This window comes from Passer domesticus, chromosome 17 (assembly GCF_036417665.1).
Source record: "Passer domesticus isolate bPasDom1 chromosome 17, bPasDom1.hap1, whole genome shotgun sequence".
Classification (NCBI taxonomy): Eukaryota; Metazoa; Chordata; class Aves; order Passeriformes; family Passeridae; genus Passer; species Passer domesticus.
In genome coordinates, this window is record NC_087490.1 from 4,868,541 (window position 1) to 4,874,857 (window position 6,317).

The window sequence follows — 6,317 nt, forward strand, 5'->3', positions numbered from 1 at the left end:
GTCCTGCTGGCAGGTTTGCTCTGCTCATTTCACTGCACTCAAAATGGCAGAGAAGGAGAAAAGGAGAGATATTAATGTGACACCAAGGGCTTTTGGTAGTGATGAACTCAGTGCAACAGCTCATCCCACTCATCCTCTGATTTTCCAGTTCCCTGTTTTAGATAATTTCTCGCTCTTCTTCTTAGTTTACACAGTTCAGATCAGTCATTCCAGAGAGACTAGGATGTGTGAAAAAATAAAAAAACAAGTCCACAGTTAAACCATATTCCAAGTGGGCAAACCCAAAGCAATTCCATTTCCACAGCTCCTTTTCCTCTGCCAGTGCCCTACTCCATCAGCCTCTGCTTTTTCTCACCTTGCCAAGGAGCTCCAAAGGTGTTGCACTTGGAAAACCTGGTGCAGGAAGCTCTCACAGCATAAAGCAGCACTAATTGGTATTCACCTTCACAAGAAGATGATGCAGTGTTTAATCAGCAAATGTCCCCATTTGAGCTCTCCAGGTGAAAAATGATATGCAAGTGCAAAGTGTTTCTTAAAAATATTGGAAATACATTTTATAAATAATAAAAGAGAAGAAACTTCCATTTTAGCCTGTGTCTGTTCCTCTGGCCATCCCCATTTCCCTCTCTCCTGCTCACTCTGCAGAGCTGTATAGAAAATCAGAATCCAATCTCAGCAAATCCTATTGACTGTCTCCTGTCACTCACCTGATTAAAGGTTCCACTTACATCCAAATGCTTCAAGCTCACTCTGAGCCATTCATAAACTCCTATTGAAGGATTAGCTTTCACAAACTTTGCCTTAATGATTATGCATTCTATTGATCAGCGGGGGAAACTATAAAAATTGACACCAGAATAAACTTTGAAGGACTGCTCTCGCTCAGCAGAACCCGGATCAATTGGAATCGACCAGGATGATAGGGAAGGGGGGAAACAACCTCTCTCCATTAGCTGGGTGTAATCCTGATTAGCTAAATGGTGAAGCTTTTTTTTCTATCTGTCTCTATTTGACTGCTGAAATCCAAAAGCATCTCAGTGTGGTGCAGATTATCAGACCTTGAGGATAACAACAAATGCATTGGTGTGTGCTCATTCCACCTTTGCTCCACAGATAAGCCCTCCTTCACCACTGCTTTGATGTTCAGATTTCCTTATCCCTGCTCCCCCATTTAAAATGATCCAACACACCACAGAGATTATTTTGTTCATGGAGGGAATAGGTATTAGTCACTGATAACAAAAGGAAACAGAGTGTTAATGTGACACTCCTAAGGTCAGTCAGGAATTCTTTGGGTTTCACCCTCGGAATTCTTTTCCAAACCTTTTTGGGACAACACATGCATACATGCAGGTATTCTGCCCTGGTGAGTCTGCCTGAAGTAGGAAACTACTCAAAGAGAGATGAGATCAAAACTTTGTTTGCTTTTCTAAATATTTCACTGGGATTAATAACAGGAAAAAAAAAATCTTCTCACAGAATCTGCCCCTCACATCCGTAGACCATCATGGCTCCAGGGCAGTAACGATTCCTTGTGTTCACTCTGCTGAGCAGTGCTAGCCAACCCCCAGCTGGATGCACAGATATGGATACAAACACCTCTCAAAAGGCAACTGCAAGGTACCTGAGGATACCCAGCTCCAGTTCCTCATGTTCTCTATATTTTACTGCCTAATCTCAACCACAGAGGGGTCATTTCAACACAGCCCCCCTCAGTTCCTCCCACCTGAGTGTTCAGCATTGCCAGACACCAGCAGGAGCTTCCTGAGAGGGTTTACAAGCAGAGCTGGTTCCAGAACTTAGCTAACATCTCCCATGAGTAGCTGTCCTATTCCAAGGAGTATGGACAACATCCAGCCCAGGAAAGCAGATGTTTTTAGTCCCAGAACTGACCTTATCTAAAGTCCAGCCTTACTGAAGTCCAGCTCAAATTAAAATTCTGCTGAGATATTTTCCCAGACTCAGTTCCAGGTGGTCACTGAAATCCAGCTTTCCTTTTTACTGTGAGATTACTCACAGGATGAGCAATCCATTTTCTGTTTGACAATCATGCACCCTTTCTTATATGGAATCCCAGATAGCTGGGACCATCTTAGAAGGAGTAATTGAAAAAGAGAACTGACAATAATGGCCAATTTGAAGAAGATTCTTTCGATAAAATTAGATGACCAAGACATACTTTTCCATTAAAACATTTCTAGGATTACAGAAACTTGTAACTACGAGCAGCATACATCTCAGTTAATTTTAGCAGTCAGGAAATGAGGTCTAGCCTAGATAATCCTCCAGGCTCTTGGCTGAGCCAATGGCACAGGCACGTCCCAAGGTAATACATCCCATCTGTCCCAGAGAACTTTTGGGGATGAAATGGCTCACTCTGTCAAGCTAAAACACGACCTCAGAGTGCCAGGTATGACCACCTGCATGGACCCAGAGAGGAGGAAAAGTGTGGCCAAGGCAAGCAGCCAAAGTGCCTGTGATGAGGTCAGACAATATTCCAAACTGATTCTTGGATATACTCAAGGACACAGGAACAGAAACCCAAGACCATACACTCAGGGTCTGCTCCAAAGATAAAGTTAGAAGTAAAGCTAGTCCTTAAAGGAAAACCCTGAGTGGATTAACTTTGTAAAAAACCACACCCAGACATACTCAAATTAGCAGTTAATTGCTCCAAAGCCATGGTAATTAACTGCCACCACTTTTCTGGAAGTTACAAAGAAATGGATTCAAAGGGCCTGTCTCCCTTTGCAGAAGAATTCAGACTACACAGCACATCCCACTGACCTCACCTTTTTTTAATCTATGAGAAGAGGGTTCTTTCCATGATTGGAAGGGAATGGCCACGTAAGAAAAGGTATCCTCTAATAAATGCAATTTCAATAAAGATGTAAAATAAGGAACTAGGAGCAAGAGCTACCATAAATAACAGTATTAACTGCATCAAGTTGTTAGCAAAGATTCAGTCAATGTTTTTTAATACACCCTCTGAATGTTATTTACTTAAAACTGCTGTCCAGCATCTGTTCTACTCCCAGTTTTCTAACAGTTTCTGATTTTTGAGTGGATGACATTCTCATTTAGATTGGAGGCCTCAAAGAATATATGGGAAATCATTAAGTTTTGCAGCAGACCAAAGAAAGAAATCTATGTTTGGACTTCAAAAAGTAATAATAAATGATACTCCTACCAGAAGTGATCCATAATGGATGTGAGTTGGGTAAAAATGACCTAATTGCTGATCTAGGAAAACAGAAACAATACTTGAACTGTTTACTCCACACAGCAAAGCAGAGAGAAAGAGATATATAGGGATAATAAACTGATTTGGCAAAATTCATTCCAAATCTATACATGATCAATAAGTGCTTGTGGAAATTCTTGAAATATGAGGTAGCTGGCATTCAGCAAAAAGACATTAATAGACATCTAAGTGGCTAAAATCATTTATTAACAAGGTTGTTTCAGAATCTCATGACATGACTAAGGCAGCTGGGTTGGAAGCTCTGCTCCATGCTGGCACAAAGCATCCATCAGACATTATAGGAATTTCCAGAAGTGCCTCCTGTCTGAGCTTCACACACGCCAGGGCTGGCACAAAGGTGCTGACAGGGCACAGAGTCCCTTGGTTTGTCAAGAAGAGGAGAGAGGAAAGGCTCCAAGGAATGAGTTTCACACAAGGCCAACAGAGATGCAAAAGTCCCAAAACCAACCAGTTTTTCTGCATTCAGCCCTTTGGGAGCCTCAAGACTTCTCTAGCTTGGAACCCCAAACCAATTTTCTGTTTCCAGCTGTTCCTGGGCTATCCCCTGCTCACCTCAAACTGCTGGAAAAGGACCCATGCAATAAAGAGCTGGGAATGCTGAGCCAAGTGGCAGCCTGACCCCAACACCCCTGGATCATTTGGGCCAAGAATGGAAGTTGTTGGGGAATGATTACAAGGAGAGACTTAATGTGAGCTTTTGGGACATCAGTGGATAACAGGGTGAATATTTATCTTGCTAAAGAGCAACAAGAAAAAAAAATGCATTCCCTTTGCAGTTGCCAGTGATAATGGATGCTGTGTGAGCTAAAAACCCAGCAGTTAAAAGCTACATTTATTATCACTCTATCTCACACCAGCAAATTTATGATCCCTTCCAGACCTAAAACATCAAAGCAGAGCAGGAGTCAGAGCCTTTTCAGACTGTTAGGGTTTTTTTTTCCTTCTTCTTTTCACATAGATTGCTTTATTTATTTTTTAAAAGGAGGTGGGCATTAAAACCAAAATCTGACCTTTGATCCCCTGAGGCAACTCATTACTTACAAGGGCAAATAGGGAGCTGAAAGTTTTTCCTGCATGAAACCGTAAATAATTCTTCCATACGCCCACAAATCACTCTAGGTTGGTAAAGTAAATAGTAATTGGTGGGTTTCTCCCTAGAGGCAGGTCTGAATGGGGGTTATAGATTAGAGTTAGGGATTTTTTGTTTAAAAAAAAATTTAGAAACCATGTTTCCCTCAGCTCAGTGCTCCAGATGCTCAAGTAATACATGAAGTTTTGGAGGGGTGGGTATGGGCAGGGGTGTGGGGAGGGGAAGGGTTTGCTGGTTTTCTTCTCCTCAGTAATTTCTCGTGCTGGAGTTTAAGAGATTCACAACTTTAGGGCAAAGGGGAGTATTTAAAAAAAATTAACACCAGGTATGTACAACAGTCTTTTCTGTGTATTGTCAACAAGAAAAATAACCTTTAAAGAAAGAACTCACCCTACTGCAGCTCCACTGATTACTGGGCAGGAGTAGCAGACTTGTCTCCCTGCTTTTTTAATGTGTTACCACATCACACATTATCAGCTTTCTCTGTTAGATAATTTTTACCCAAAACACCTGAACTCTCCCTCACTTCAAACATCTTTTCAGCCATCCCCATTTTAACTGTTATCAAAATGGTTTTATTCAATAACAGTCATACAGGAATATCTACATAAAAGGAAACTTTCCATGCTTGGTACTGCAAAGCAGTTGTTACAGCCGCCCAGGGAATGGAGTGAGAAGCACATTGTTATTATCAACACCAGTGAAAATATTCCCATTCTGGAGCCACCAGACCAGGCTGTCATCAAACCAGGACTGTCACAGTGCAGGGATTTTCTCTGCTGGGAAGTTCTGTAAGAGCTTAATGCCAAAGAAAAGCCATCAAATGCAGATTAGTCCTGTGTAAAACACAATAATCCCAGAAAAAGGGAGGTGGGACTGTTACATTTTGACGAGAGAGGTCAGAGCCATGAGGATAGAGAGAAAACCAGTAGGAAACTGGGAATTTATAAACACAACTGATATGTTTTTACCTGCATGAACTGACTGCAGCCACAATTATTTGCAAGGAGAAAACTGGTCCCAAGCCTGGTTCTATTTCCAACAAAAACAACAGGTCATAAATCTGTATTTAATAATTGAAACAAACGGCCTGACTCCCAGCCTGGCTGAGCACAACACAGGGAAGAAACTTAAAAATATTGATTCAGACACAGGATTTTTCTACCTGGCCTCTGACTTCTCTGAGACCTTCAAAGTCCAGTGCTAAAGCCACAGGAGTTTCATCTTAGACAAGATTATGTTGAAATTTCTCATGTTTGCCTTTGAGGCTCCTCGGTGCAGGGATCCAAGGGAACACCAAGGGAACACTGAGGGCCCAGCAGACACAGCAGCAGGGGCAGGAGCTGCACTGACCCCCTTGACAGCAGCCTCCCTTTTACACCCCCTACATCAGCCCCAGCTGGGAAAGGAAATGGCAGGAACTCATCCCACTGAAGCTCAGAGCACTGGGAACATTTGTTGTCCCACCTCTCTGAGCTCCAGCTTTCCACAAAGGATCCTGGAATCCCTGTGGCACAAAGGATCCCACACATCCCTGTGGCAGGGATGGCAAAGCCAGGCAGGAGTCACAGTCACTGAGGCTGGAAAAGCCTTCTAAGAACATCAACAGTTCCCCAGTGCTGGCAAGGCCACCACTGACCTATGTCCCCAAGTGCCACATCCACATGGCTGTTAAATGCCTCCAGGGATGGGACTCCACCACCTCCCTGGCAGCCCCAGCCAATGTTTAACCCTTTCCATGCAGAAATTCCTTGGTGTCCAACCTGGCACTCCCCTGGCACACCTGAGGCCATTCCTCTCCTCCTGCCTCTGTTCCCTGGGAGCAGAGCCCGACCCCCCCAGCTCTCCCCTCCTGTCAGGAGCTGTGCAGAGCCACAAGGTCCCCCCTGAGCCTCCTTTTCTCCAGGCTGAGCCCTTTCCCAGCTCCCTCAGCTGCTCCTGGGGCTCCAGACCTTTCCCTGG

General features: G+C 43.5%; 1 long non-coding RNA gene across 1 annotated transcript in view; it reads right to left on the minus strand.

Moving 5' to 3' along the window:
* The window catches only part of LOC135282451 (uncharacterized), a 146,832-nt gene that overhangs the window by 44,266 nt on the left and 96,249 nt on the right, over nt 1–6,317 (minus strand). The window lies entirely within an intron of this gene.